General features: G+C 48.3%; 1 protein-coding gene and 1 long non-coding RNA gene across 6 annotated transcripts in view; one reads left to right on the forward strand and one right to left on the reverse strand.

Annotated features, from left to right (window-relative positions):
- The window catches only part of LOC119437313 (2-oxoglutarate dehydrogenase complex component E1), a 565,962-nt gene that overhangs the window by 269,108 nt on the left and 282,849 nt on the right, over positions 1-14,005 (reverse strand). The window lies entirely within an intron of this gene.
- On the forward strand, positions 447-12,399 carry LOC125942265 (uncharacterized). Of its 2 annotated transcripts, XR_007464944.1 has the most exons (4): positions 447-675; positions 2,943-3,028; positions 11,470-11,721; positions 12,233-12,399. It is a non-coding gene; the product is annotated as an uncharacterized LOC125942265 (long non-coding RNA). The 2 variants fall into 2 exon arrangements; XR_007464943.1 differs by having other exon boundaries at positions 11,470-12,399.

Raw genomic sequence — 14,005 nt, forward strand, 5'->3', positions numbered from 1 at the left:
ACGTGCTGTGAGAGGGCAGCTCCGCGCCGACAAAAGGCCACGAAGAAAAAAAAAAAAAAAACTGGTATTCATCCGCCCATCTAATCATACTCGTGAGCACCATAACGTAACATGTACGTAATTACGCAGCGGACGGACTACATTCAACACGACAACTAAAATTATAGATAGTCGAGAAACGTCATTCATAACAAAATCTGGGCACTTGCAGATGTTCGCGCCGCCACCAACATTTCATTACCAAATATGTATGAATAAATGAGTTTAGTTTCTTCACATAGGTGGCGCTACAAATTGTATTTGAATTTTTTTGGCTCACAAATGTGGCAATATGTTTTGCAACGAGTACGATAGGTCAACTTGCCGTTTCGCAGCTCGTATGTTTGTCTGCGACGCTGAACCAACGCCTCCTATAAAGACCTTTATAAAGACCAACGCCTCTGAGGTTTCTTTCCGATATTCTTACGGCTATCATAACCTCCTTCTCGAGACCGAGTATTGCCGCGGGAGTCGTTAATGTCTGGTGACTGGAGTGTCGGCTACCGATCAACCATTTCTCACGATTCCAACAGTCGTGAGCCTTTGCGCGTTTCCTCTTCGCAGCACCTACGGATCGGTGCTGGTTTCGTGGACATTATTAGAGTGGAGAATTATGACTGGTTGAGACAGTTTCCTGTAAGTATACGTGTGCGAAATCATTGTTAAAACAAATATGTCGTCGAAATGTGGCATGACCTCGAAACCACGGAATGGATGCGCTTGCTTTCGTGCTTCGTAACCTTGGAGAAACTTTCGCCTCACGTGTGCCCTTCGACTTTTTCCTCTCGCCTTGTGACCGTGCATGAACTTGCACTTGAATGTATCCCAGTTAACAGCTTTTATAGTGTTCGATATTCACATACATGCCACAGCCAAGTAGTAGTGTTGCCACAGAAGTTTGCAATTGGCGCGCAGATGCAATTGTTTTGTTTGCTTTCTCGTTGTGTCGTAGGACAACGCCTGTTCCAGAATAAATGCATCTTTCTATTTGTTCGCAATTCGAATAGCTGTTGTTAAACGTAACTGTGCGCGCAGACGTGAAGTGTACTCGTGCAAGCGGTCGTAGCGTTCTAAATAGATCTATCATATAATAAACAATCGTTGTGCCCGGCTGTACCGGCGTCCATGTGGCGTCGGTTGCCTGGGAAACTTAAAACCTTGATTTTCCTGAGCATGATCGATAAATATGTTGTGATTTCGCCCAGTGTTTTTCGGGCTGTATTGCAACGTTCTTACTTTAAAGTATTTTGCGCCTAAAAAAATATTCTGGGGTGTTACGTGCGCATGGGGCCGAAACCACGGTCTGATTCTGAGACATGCCGTAGTAGGGGAGGGTTAACTTTCACCGCCTTGTTTATTTTTCTTAACGTGCACCTGCACGAGTGTGTTTGTATTTCGCCGCCAAAGAAATGCGGTCGCCAAGGTCGGGATCGAAGCCTCGAACTCTGCGGCGCAAAGCCATATAGCTGCTGGACTACGGCAGCGGGTATGTTCGCCATGGCCTATTGTAAACATCGGATAGAAAATCCGCCGTAAAATGTGTAGTAACGGTGGATCTATTAGCGGCAATAACGCGACTAGTTGAGTTAGTTGGTACATAATTTCGAAGCAAACAGCGCTATAACGCGGGTCAAAACAGATATATATTAAAGTAGAGTGGTATTGTTTGCTATGCTTGAAACTTTATATGCTATGCCTGAAGTCCACAAGTGTATGCTACAGGATGCATGCCAACATATAATAGTATTAAACCACAATAAATGTATGATACAAAAGAACTGTCGACATGGAATACTTGAATACAAATCTTGAGAACATTATACACCGACATGAGGCCTTTACAGTATATTAAAAAGACATTCAACAGGGACACCAGCAGGGACAATCATGTTGCTGCCATTTGAAGCGTTCAAAGCAATTGTGGGTCAGTCAAGGCATAATAGAAAGGGCCTTCAAGCCTGCTTTTTGTAATTATTGGGCTGTTACGTAACTTTTTAATACCCCAGTCACATGGGCACTTTCAAAGTCCTTTGAATCAAAGATCCTTTACTTCAAGGGAGGACGCGCGCTGTCACACGGGCGCATCAAAGGAGGCCTAGTTGAAGGGAGCTTTGAGCCAAAGGAGTCCGCGTTTGTCCTTTGAAATCTCAAAGGAATACTTTCGAGCCCAGAGGGGCGTCCGACAGAAGGAAATAAAATTCTTTATAAATACGAAAGTTCAATTTTTGCCTGTTAAAACAGGTTTCACTATATTATAGAAGTTTATAAGCACTAAACACTTTCGTGACACCCGCAGTCTCAATGATAAATGCGCCGGTACAACAGCGCCGGCACGGATTGTCACAACCAGCAACATTTACGCAAAATGGGTCTTGGAGGTTTACAGTAGCGCGATTAAAAGACACGGCGCTAACTTCCAACAGTGTTTGTTATCGAAGTTCAGTTCGTACTTTTAATTGCGCTGCCGTTAACCCTCCAAGACGCATTACCAACAAGCCCACATTGCAACCCTCGTGAGCAAAATGGGTGCCATGTGCGATTTGGTTATCGGCTACGCATCGAAGTGTCCTCGTGTGTGTGTGTGTTTTCGTCACTTTTGCGTTTTAAAGTACGTTGCGGTTTCTGCCAAAAGCTTCAGCGGAGACCACCTGGCTACCGTGTAGCACTGATACATATCCCTTGAACTAATGTTCCTTTGAGAGCTCTATGCTCCTTAACATCATAGGACCTTCGGTATGCCTGTGTGACTGGGGTATTAGTTGCTTACAACAAATTATTGAGAACATTGGTGGCAAAGTTGAATAGCAGATTTGAAAGTTGACATGCAGGAAAGTAAAGTATTATAAACTTGGAAATGTGTTATGATAGTCAGTCAACAAAAGCCAAATTTCCAATTTGTGCAGCGCATCATGAGCTGTGGTAGAGGAAGCCATGGCTGCGGGCTGAAGATGCTGTCTCCTGGAACCAGCAAGTCGGCCCTTGACTGAGGGTATTTCCCTTTGTCAGTGAAACATCAACTTACAGAACCCCTGTCTTTCCCACCACTATCATCTCAAATTTTGTGTTCCTTCATGCTAACCAAAGACGACTAAATGCCCTCTGAGAAGGGAAGCACTGTCTTAAGGGCTTATTAAAATATTACTTGGCCCCTATTTGATGTGGGTACAACTGACATAATAGGTATAACAGATAGTGTCAAGATTGCCATGTCTTGATGATCACATGTATCAGCTGCACAGCAAAGCACAAACTTGTTGATCAAGGTGAGATGAGTGTCAAGGGGCAGATGTGCAGTGATTGATCCTGAGACACTGAAAATCAAACTTAGGCTTGATGAAAACTGAAGACGACGAAGAGGAGAGAACGCGTGAAAAAAAGGCTCGCGCTAGCGCCATCTTTGAGCAGTCGGTTCAATAAACCGCTACCGGCGGACGCGCAGTCGCTTCGTTCCTTACATTTATGGTGCCGTGAAACCCGGGAGACGACTGGCGTCCTGCACCGACGATGGATCGACTGCGACGCAGCAGAGGCGTACTTCGAGCCGCTGCTACAAGGCTCATCTCGTCCGCTACCGAAGCGCTACAAGCCGAGCATCCTTCGCCATCCGACCTGCAAGTTATTCTGGATGACCTGCAGGACAAGGACTCGGCACTAGCAGCGCTCAACGAGATGATTGCCGACCTCATGGACGATGGTGACGAGTATGAGGCGGAAGCCACCGTCGCTCTGGAGTACCACGACAAGATCCGCAACACCATGAGCCGGGTCCGCTTCATTCTGAATTCTGCTGCAAGAGCCGGAGACAGCGCCACACAGAGCGTTCTGAGCGACACCGCCACCCAAGGCGTCTCCACTCAAGCAAGTTCCCGAGCACCGTTACACCGAGTTGCCCTACCGAAACTACAGGTACCCGTTTTCTCCGGTGAACTTCGCGAGTGGCAGGGCTTCTGGGAACATTTCGAGGCCACGATCCATAACAACCGCGAGCTGTCCGACATCGAGAAATTTTCGTACTTAAGATCATACTTAACCGGAACAGCGAAGCGTGCAATCGAAGGTGTGCGTCTGGCGGAAGCGAACTACGCTGTAGCAGTGAAATTGCTCCAAGAGAGGTTCGGCCGTCATACCGCCCTCGTTGACGACCACATCGACTGTTTACTTGCCATTGCGCCCATTGATCGCTCTTCTCAAGTATCGCAGCTGCGGGAACTCTACGAAGAGGTGCACTTTCGTACAAGCTGCCTCGACAGCCTCGGCGTTCCAGCGTCAGAATACGCGGTCATCCTTCATCGCGTTCTTATGCGATCGCTTCCCGAAGATATCGCTATTCTCTACCGTCAACGCATGAAGGAGACTGAGCCCGATGACGGGGCTACTCCGAGGTCGCGGCAAGAGGAGGTGAGAAAGGTCATGAAGTTCCTGCAGGTGCAAGTCGAGAGCAGAGAAGAGAGCCACGCCTCCCGTTCAAGGTGCCTACCGAAAACTACCTCCGCGGGACAAGGGCGGTGCCGACCTTGTCTACCACCGCCGGTACCGTCAGCATTAGCCTTGGCCGCAGGATCAGCATCGAACGAGCATCCCTGCTGTGTACTGTGTGATGACCGTGACCACACCATAAAGGACTGCCACGCCACTTTGTCAGCCCACGAGATCAGACGCCGGCTTGCTGGAAAGAACTGTTGTTTTAAATGTGGCAGAGAGGGCCATGTAGCACGAATGTGCCGCAACGCCGCGTGGATCAAGTGCAAGTTATGCTCGAAACGTCACCTTTCCGTACTTTGCGCCATATGGAACCAAGATCGCAACTACCCGTCTCCGGAGAGCAGGGATCCACTTGTCCACCATGATCCAACGAAAAGTGTCAAGCCGCCAGTGACAAGTGCTCCAGCTAGTAGTGATATGTCTGCACCTGTCTTGATGCAAACGGCCACAGTTTGGGCGTCCGGAAAACACAATTCCGTGTTAGTTCGACTACTGCTTGACACCGGCAGCCAGAGAACCTTTATTCGACGCGACCTGTCCAAAAGGCTCGACCTGCCTTCCCTCGGGACAGAAGACCTCTCTCTCTGGACGTTTGGCACTTCTAAGTGTTCCCGCCCTTACAGCTGTCGAAGTGTCAAGCTCGAACTTCATAGTCGGTTCGACTCACGTAGCGTCACCGTAGATGCGTTGGAGGTACCGGAAGTCTGCACCGTGAAGACTCCAGCCATCGGACCAGATCTCCTCGCACAGTTGCGTGAACGCAAGATGTTTGTCGCAGATGATAATCGACTGGGCGATCGGCCGATACCGACAATCAGTGTCCTTATAGGATCAGATTGCTATTGGCGCATAGTGACCGGAAGAATAGAACGTCTACGCAGCGATCTATGCGCGGTTGAGACGGTCTTCGGTTGGCTAGTGCAAGGCGTCTACCCAGTAAGGCCCGCCAATGCCTTGCCTAATTGGAACTGCAGCGCATCTGCCCTATTCCTTGCGTGTGAGCGGAATGGGCAAGCCGAACCTGACATTGCTGACCCGACGGAGATGTGGCGACTCGATGCAATAGGGATAACCGACCCTCAGGATACCGCTGGAGTTTGTGACCAAACGGCAATGACTCAGTTCACACAGTACGTGCACAAGGAAGCTGGACGTTACGTGGTTCCTCTGATGATAAGGCACCAGGGAAGACTGACTAGCACCAATCGAAGTGTCGCCGAAAACCGGCTCAGACGCCAGCTTCAGCGCTTCGACGGACAACAGGAGCTACTCCAGGAGTATGACCGCACCATCAGTGAGTACTTCAAAGAAGGTCACGCCGAACGTGTCGACACCTCTCGAGAACCCGAAGCGACGGTTTACTACCTTCCGCACCATGCAGTCATCCGTCGGGAAGCTATCACTACGAAGATACGCGTAGTGTTTGACGCCTCTTCCCATGAACGGGGCGAGTCATCGCTCAACGATATCTTGGACAAAGGGGTGAAACTTGGTGCCGAGCTCTTGCAACTGCTTGTACAGTTCAGGATGAACCCAATTATCCTGACAGCGGACATCCGGAAGGCTTTCCTTCAAATTTCAATCCGACCTGAAGACCGCGACGCTCTCCGCTTTCTATGGGTTGACCGACTGCCCGGCGACGAGGGGAAAATACCTTCCATCGTCGAATGGCGAATGACTCGTGTGCCCTTCGGAGCGTCGTCTAGCCCTTTCCTTCTATCTGCTACTTTGCAGCATCACTTCGAAATGTGGAAAAGGGCTCAGCCAATAATAGCTACACGCCTAAAGACATCATTCTACGTGGACGACCTCGTCATAGGAGCTTCCACTGAAGAAGAGGCCCTCGAAATCTACCGTGCTGCATTAGCCATCTTAGCAGATGCAAGTATGGAGTTGAGAAAGTGGTGCTCCAACTCCAGCGTTCTTTGCCATCAATTCCTGAAGGACAACACTTCTCTCGACACCATTGGAGAAGCCAAAGCAACAACAAAGCTGCTTGGCTTAGTATGGGACCGCGAAGCTGACGATATCGTGCTTACCACCAAAGCCGTTTCCGAGTATGTCGCTGCGCACTCAGCCACGAAACGCACCATTCTGCAGTCATTCGCAAGAATCTATGATCCTTTAGGTCTTATGGCTCCGTTCATCATTCGAGCGAAATTATTGTTCCAGCAGCTGTGGCGTAGGAACTCACCGTGGGATGAGCCATTACCGGAAGACGTCGAGAAACAGTGGGAAGGCTGGACATCCGAACTACCAACGCTCTCCTCGCTGCGAATTCCACGCTGCGTCATCTGTCACAATCCGCGACAGATTTCACCGTTTGAACTTCACCTGTTCTGCGATGCAAGCCCACTGGCATACGGCGTAGCCGTCTACATGCGCTACGAGATCAGAGGAGGAACAGTTAAGGTTCAGCTGCTCATGAGCAAGTGCAGGGTCGCACCGCTGAAGACTACCTCGCTGCCACGCCTAGAGCTGCTTGCGTGCCTGTTGGCTGCCAGGCTTTGGAACTACCTCCGAGGAATTCCAGAGACATCCAGCTGTCAGGGCGTGTTTTGGAGCGACTCATCGATAGCCCTACACTGGATTGCTGCTGACGCGAGACGTTGGGAGACTTTCGTGAGAAACCGTGTTCTCGAAATCCAACGCTTGACTTCGGGGTATTCTTGGAGGCACTGTGCAGGCACCGACAACCCAGCAGATTTGCTCACGCGTGGAGTAGCAGCCCAGTTATTGACGCGCAAGTTTTGCTGGTGGACCGGTCCTACGTGGTTGTCACAGCCCCATTTGCAATGGCCTGCGAATATTTGTTCTGCTCCTTCACCGGAGGCCCTTTCTAGCGAGACCAGTGAAGAGATATCCGCTTGCCCCACCGCAGTAGTGGTACTCTCGTCGCCCCCACACGAGCCATTGCTTGAGGTTGCAAGCTTTGGACGCCTCTCCCGATTACTGCGAGTAACGGCTTGGATCATGCGGTTTCGTCGGAACGCTTCGCAGAACATGCCATCTTGTACCGGACCACTTACGGCGTCAGAGTTGCACCAGGCGGAGATGTATTGGTTGAGGCATGTCCAACACTCCGCATTCGCAATCGAAGTCAAGGCCTTGGAGGAAGAACAACGAGTTCCCAACACCTCCAGTGTGCTGACGCTACAGCCGTTTCTCGACCGTGACAGACTACTTCGTGTAGGAGGCCGACTGCAGCAGCTTAACGACCGAGAGGAATTGAAGCATCCGATCTTGCTTCCTTCAGATCACCGGTTCACCGACCTCTTGGTTGATGCAACACACGTAAGGCTCCTACATGGAGGAGTTCAGCTCACCCTCCTGGACCTTCGGGAACGCTTTTGGATCCTCAAGGGGCGTCGCACAGTGAAGCGCGTTCTGAAAGCGTGCTTAGCATGCCGCCGACGGCGCCTACTTCCCGAAGCTGCCCCTGTAGCACCCTTGCCAAGGGAAAGAATTAGTGAAGCAACACCGTTTGAAGTGGTGGGAATTGACTTCTGCGGGCCACTCTATTGTCGTGCTGAATTACCATCCACTGTAAAAGTGTACATCGTTGTTTTTTCTTGTGCTGTGACGAGGGCAGTACACCTGGAGCTCACCACAGATATGACAGCGCAAGCATTTTTGCTAGCCTTCAGACGCTTTGCAGCACGACGTGGAATTCCTGCTATCGTGCACTCTGACAACGCGAAAACATTCCGCTGCAGCGCCAAGCATTTGTGCTCCCCTGTCAAAGACAACGTTCAAGACTATGCCAGCTCTCACCGAATCCAATGGCGCTTTATTGCTGAATGTGCGCCGTGGTGGGGAGGCTTCTGGGAGCGTGTAATCCGCACAATTAAGGATGCACTGAAGCGTTGCCTGGGACGGAGCAGCTTGAGCTACAACGAGCTACTCACCGTGCTTGCTGAAGTTGAGGCGGCAGTTAACTGCCGTCCGCTCACCTACTTGGAGGATGACGTCACATCCGCAGAAGTTTTGACGCCCTCACACTTCTTAGTCGGCAAGCGTCTCGTCACTTTGCCAACAGAACAAGAAAACCCCGCTCTTATTGCTGACGCGCCTGACCTTCGACGACGAGCTCGGCATCGGGAACAGCTGCTTCGCAGGCTTTGGAAGCAGTGGAAGAAGGAATACCTTCTTTTCCTGCGCTCTGCTCACCACAGCAAGCCTGTGCCGTCATCGAACTTAAAGCCCGACGATCTTGTCGTCGTCGAGGACATAAACACTCCGCCTATGGCATGGAAGATGGGCCGCGTCGTTAAGGCGTTTCAAGGAAGAGACGGTATTGCGCGGTCCTTCCTGATACTACTATCGAACGGCCAGCAAGTGCGACGTCCCATACAGCGGCTTTACCTCCTGGAGGCGCACACGTGCAGCGCGGCCGCGGGAGTGTGATGAAAACTGAAGACGACGAAGAGGAGAGAACGCGTGAAAAAAAGGCTCGCGCTAGCGCCATCTTTGAGCAGTCGGTTCAATAAACCGCTACCGGCGGACGCGCAGTCGCTTCGTTCCTTACAGGCTTCTAGGTTTGTTTGCCACCTCACCTTGAACAGCAGTGAGTAGGAGAAGCCTTTCATATGTTTGGACACATGAAGACCTTCAAGACAAGCGTGGATAAGTCCATGAATGAAAACATGGGTGACAACAAACTACGAGGTTTTGCTAGGGCTTAAGAATGGTGTTATTGTGTACTTCGTACAGCACATTGTGTTTATTCGGCCACCATTGTTGTGGCCAAGTTATGAGTGAGTGTGTTGGATATGATCGCATTCAGTGCAGCACACGGACGTGCTCACACGTGTACAACCATCATTTGATATACTAATCAGAAGTCCGCATGCCTGCCTATGTAGATAGGCTTCATTTTGGATGGCTGTGTTGATAAGAGATGCACTGGAACCATCTCGTGGTTGTTGCAGGGATAGTTGACACTCCAGTAGAAGCCCTTGGTGATGTCAAATGACAGCAGCCTCCCCTAGTGCCTGCTGCAGATACGAGGGACTGTTTTTTTGAACAACCATTTCATTTTCCATGCTTTTTGCCCTTCACCATTGGCTCCGATGCTGCGGTGTTATCGTTGTCGCTCAACACATGATAGAAGATACGAATGGAAAGTGAAAAGAAATATTTCAAAATACGGTAGTTTCCCTTTAGCGAAGGTTAACGTGGGTAACGTCTAGTTACCACTTTTCCAAGCAGGTGTCCCTGCAGCCCCTGATAATACGCCCCCTAATTACTGACGAATCAAGTTAGTGGAGAGCAGACAACAAGAAAAGGTGGCTAAAGAACTGTAAGCAAGAAGTGAACCTCTGAGTGACCTTTGTCTAAGTGGACAAGTTGGCACAGTCGTTTAGATTTTGCCAGACCCTCCCGAGCGTGTTGTTTCCAGTAAGGATAAGTACAGCCATTATCTGTGCCTTGTGTCAGTGAAACATTAAAGGGACTAGCGCATCATAGCCTTAGTTGCTTTTGCGCCATAAAACCTCACTTGTGTCAGGGCTAGATGGAAGTAATGGTAGGCAGGTATGATCTTGGACATACAGGAATAAAAATTTTGGATGTGACTGATAAACGTCCGTTTCAATCAAAGCGTTCAATTTCTTTGAGTATTACGAAAGAAGGCACAGCGTTACTACTATGACTTTTGTGGGATGCTTGTAACGGAAAAGTACCCATCAGACACTTCCGTTGCCCATAGTAAGCCAAGCAGGTACAGTGTTGACCTTTCACTTTGACAGTTTACAACTTTCCTGTCTCAATTTACTTCCAATAGCATTGTGCAAACTGAAGGAAGTAAATATTTGTCTACCTTTACCATTCGTGTTCCTTTTTGATGTAGAAGCAAAAATGATATTATTCATTATTCAACTAAATATTCCACCATTATTCAACCCACATTTCTTTTTTGTTTTCTTTTCTTATTTTAATATTCTAATTCAATTGGAAGATATAAATTAGAAGATCTCAGTTTCCCTGTCATTAAGGGCACTCTAAAGAACGAAACTAATTTGAGCTGTATGAGTAAGTACGCTTATACAATGCCAAAAAACTCGCTCGAACTGTCAGAAGAGGCTTGATAAGCTAGAGAAACGAAAGAAAAAAAAAAGACTCTCGCTGCCGCTGCCTTAAAATTGTTCCATCAGCTTGCTGTGATGTCACGAATTTTGACAGCATCGGCATGGGCCTAGTTAATTTTTTATCGATACAGATGGGCTACACTGCGTTATCAAAGAGCCTGAAGTAAGCAAGTGTCAAAAAATATTGCTCGGCCAGAATGACGCAAATAAGAAAAAGATACTTTGATATCTGTTATGTCAAACTGACCTACCGGCACAGGGGTTAATTACAGCACAAAATTAGAAAAATGACACTTTGACCTTCATTTTCACTTGTAACTATCAGCATAGTATGCGCCGCAACAATAACAAATGAAGTTCTGAAAGAATACCTTTGTCAATTTAAACTGATTTAGAGTTTCTTTTTAGTGTCTATTTAACGTAAATAGAAAGTGAGATATGGTTGATACCACAGTGCCCACAGAAGCAGACGCCATCAGCTGCAAACCAAGCTATTCAGAGCTTGGCATGTGATTAAATACATTCGCCCATAAGCATAGGGCATTAAGGAACATGCCACATGTTTTATCCATAAATGAGGGCCCAGACTTACTGCCACCCAAATGGTACAGAAACCAAACTTTGAAAGAATGTTGAGTATAATGTCCCAAAACACTTATGTGATTAGCAGTTCTCTGCGTGAGCTTGAAACTTGTTGAGCTGCTCTGCAAAATAAATGGTCAATATAACTGTGACCACTGCGGCCATGTTTGCATGTGTGAAATAAATTAGGGAGACCCTATGTGCTACACGGAACTTTCCCTGTATGTCTGGAATTGGTTTGTAATCGTAAAGTTTGTGGGAACTGATGCTCATTCAGGTGGTGGGCAGAGAAGCAGCGGCAACATCGCAGCCAAGAACAAGGTAGAAGTGGAAAACAGTACTGGCCACTCCAGGGCTTGGTTGGACCCAGGTTCCCCCCACTTGATGCCCAATAGGAGGCCCCAGCTAACTTCAGAACCAATCCACGAGGCCTCTGGTGCTGTTAAACATCTGCTAAGGACGTTGGCACGAACACTCAAGCATGGTGTGTTGCAAATCACCAAAAGCAGCAGCAGCTGCTGCATTCAAGGTATTCGGGCATCTGTTACGCAGGCCAGTGGTGGCTACCATCTGGAGAATCGCATGGAACCACTGCTTTCCAGAGAAAATTGATCTGTGCGTTGATGCCGCCATGATCATTAACATTTGATTTGATTGTGAAGTCGACATGCATATCAAGGAGTGCGTCCTGAAAGTCGGCCAGGTTGAGGCCCTCGGCAGACCTGGACTGGCACGTATAGACACGCATGGACTGCTCGTCGCATAGCTGCAGCGTATGACAGAGTGCGCCACTGAGTCCTGAAGCAAATTGACCTCACAGAAGGGTTCGCGAGCAACGCTTTACAAGCAGGTGAAGGAGGTTACATACAAAATAAAATAACATTTAACGAGGTGCTGAAACACTTTTCTAACTAATCATAGAATGGCCTCGCTATTAAATGAAGTCTTCTCATGAATCTCCCAAAAAATTTTCAAATCCTTCAAGCATAATTGGATCTATTGCACTGATACGTGGCTTTCTCACTTTTCGTCTCCACTAGCGTGCTAGAACGCTACACAGGGGAGCAGCCAAGGGGCAAAGCCCCTGCCAAACTTTGAGTGTTTTGGAGGCGAAGGGCTCATCTTGGCACTTTATGCTTGCTGCGGTGGACTACACTACACAGCACGCTGCGGCTATCTCGGAGACCACGTGCAGCAGATGCAGCTTCGCACAACTGTCTTGCATAGGTTGTAAGTGCAAAGATGAAATAATTTTTCTGTCTTTTTCAGATGGCAGACATATACAGTCAGTGGAAACTCGTTGATATGATCTTCACCCGAAGCAGAAAATAAAACGTATCATCCAAAAATCGTATCATCCAAAGCAAGCCGTAAAACGTAAGAAAACAGGCTTACTTGGTGACAAACTCGCTAGCAAAGATTCCAGTGGCTTCAAATAATAGCAGCATCATGATACCACACGAAATGCAGCCAACATACTTTTATTAAGCAAATTTAAAACAGCTCGTCAGTTTTTGCTGAACTTTCTTTTTTTCAAAGTCCGTAAACAAGTTATTTTGAAAGATAACAAGTTCTTTGACATAGCTACGGATGTCACGGCACCACGAGGGCAAGAATTCCGAAACAAAGGAACACCGTAGAGAGCGTGACACAACGAAAGATATGACTGGCGGACGAGGGCAGGCGCTTCATTCAGCCACGTGACCGCATGAAGATCTCGCCTGAAAAGCCAACCAAAACAAGCACGAGCGACAGCTGACGTGAGCAGACAATACTACTACGAGTGCGAGAATAGCGGTCGGGCGGTTCCACATGACACCAGTTTCCCACGCCACGGCCGGTCTGGAGGCGTGCACTCCCTTCCTTCTTTAAAGAGCGAGCGCGTGCCTCCAGACCGGCCGTGCCTGCGCATGATCAGCAAAGGGGGCAGCTCTCATTGGTCTGCTTCGCTCACGGATCGTTTGCCGCCAGGGTGCGCAGCAATTTAAATCGGTCCATGACCGATTCCTCCCACAGCATGAAAAACCTGCTTCGCAGTAGCTTTTGTGGCGTGCATTTTTCTGCTAGTGTCGCCGGCCGTTAACACGATGTTCGTGGATTGTTGCAATGTACGAGTTTCAGAAATATCAGTGTGCAGTCGTATCATCCAATTTCAGGCGAAAACGCGATCGTATCAACCGCGTGCAAATACATTGCACTTATGGGGCTCCAAAGTAGCTTCACAAGCAAGGCGTGGGATGGAGTGTGCATGGGGCGTTGGCCGGAAAATGAAAAAAAAAAAATGTATTACGCAGACTCATATCAACGAGGTTCCAGTGTATATGTTTCATTTATTTAACTCAGTATTAGCCATTATGTATTACTGAGAATGCTCTCGGAATCACGAAATCGACCAATAGATGGCTTGCACTGACGTCATTGTAGCCGCCATGTTAGTGCTCCAAAACGGTGATAAGCTGGGTCAGTAATGTCACGTGAAAGCTTTCAATAAGACGGATTGGACTGAAGTGCTTGTAGTCGCCATGTTGGTGCCCCAAAACGGTGATATGGTGGATGCGTGACGTCACGTGAAAGCTATCAATAGCTGTTAGTCAGTCCTGCTGCTTGCAGTGACGCTGTATGATGACATTACGGAAGCGATAGCAAGCAATTTTTTGCTGTTTTCGATGCACTAAGACTGTAAATTCTCTGCTACATGCAGTGCAATAATATTTGGCTTACACGTTCACAAGATCCTCAAGTACAGATCGACAGAGTTTTCTTACTAGTATATTCAAGACGGGTTTCTGGGCGGCTTTAACATTAACTTCGCA

The sequence above is a fragment of the Dermacentor silvarum genome, chromosome 1 (genome assembly GCF_013339745.2).
Source record: "Dermacentor silvarum isolate Dsil-2018 chromosome 1, BIME_Dsil_1.4, whole genome shotgun sequence".
NCBI lineage: Eukaryota > Metazoa > Arthropoda > Arachnida > Ixodida > Ixodidae > Dermacentor > Dermacentor silvarum.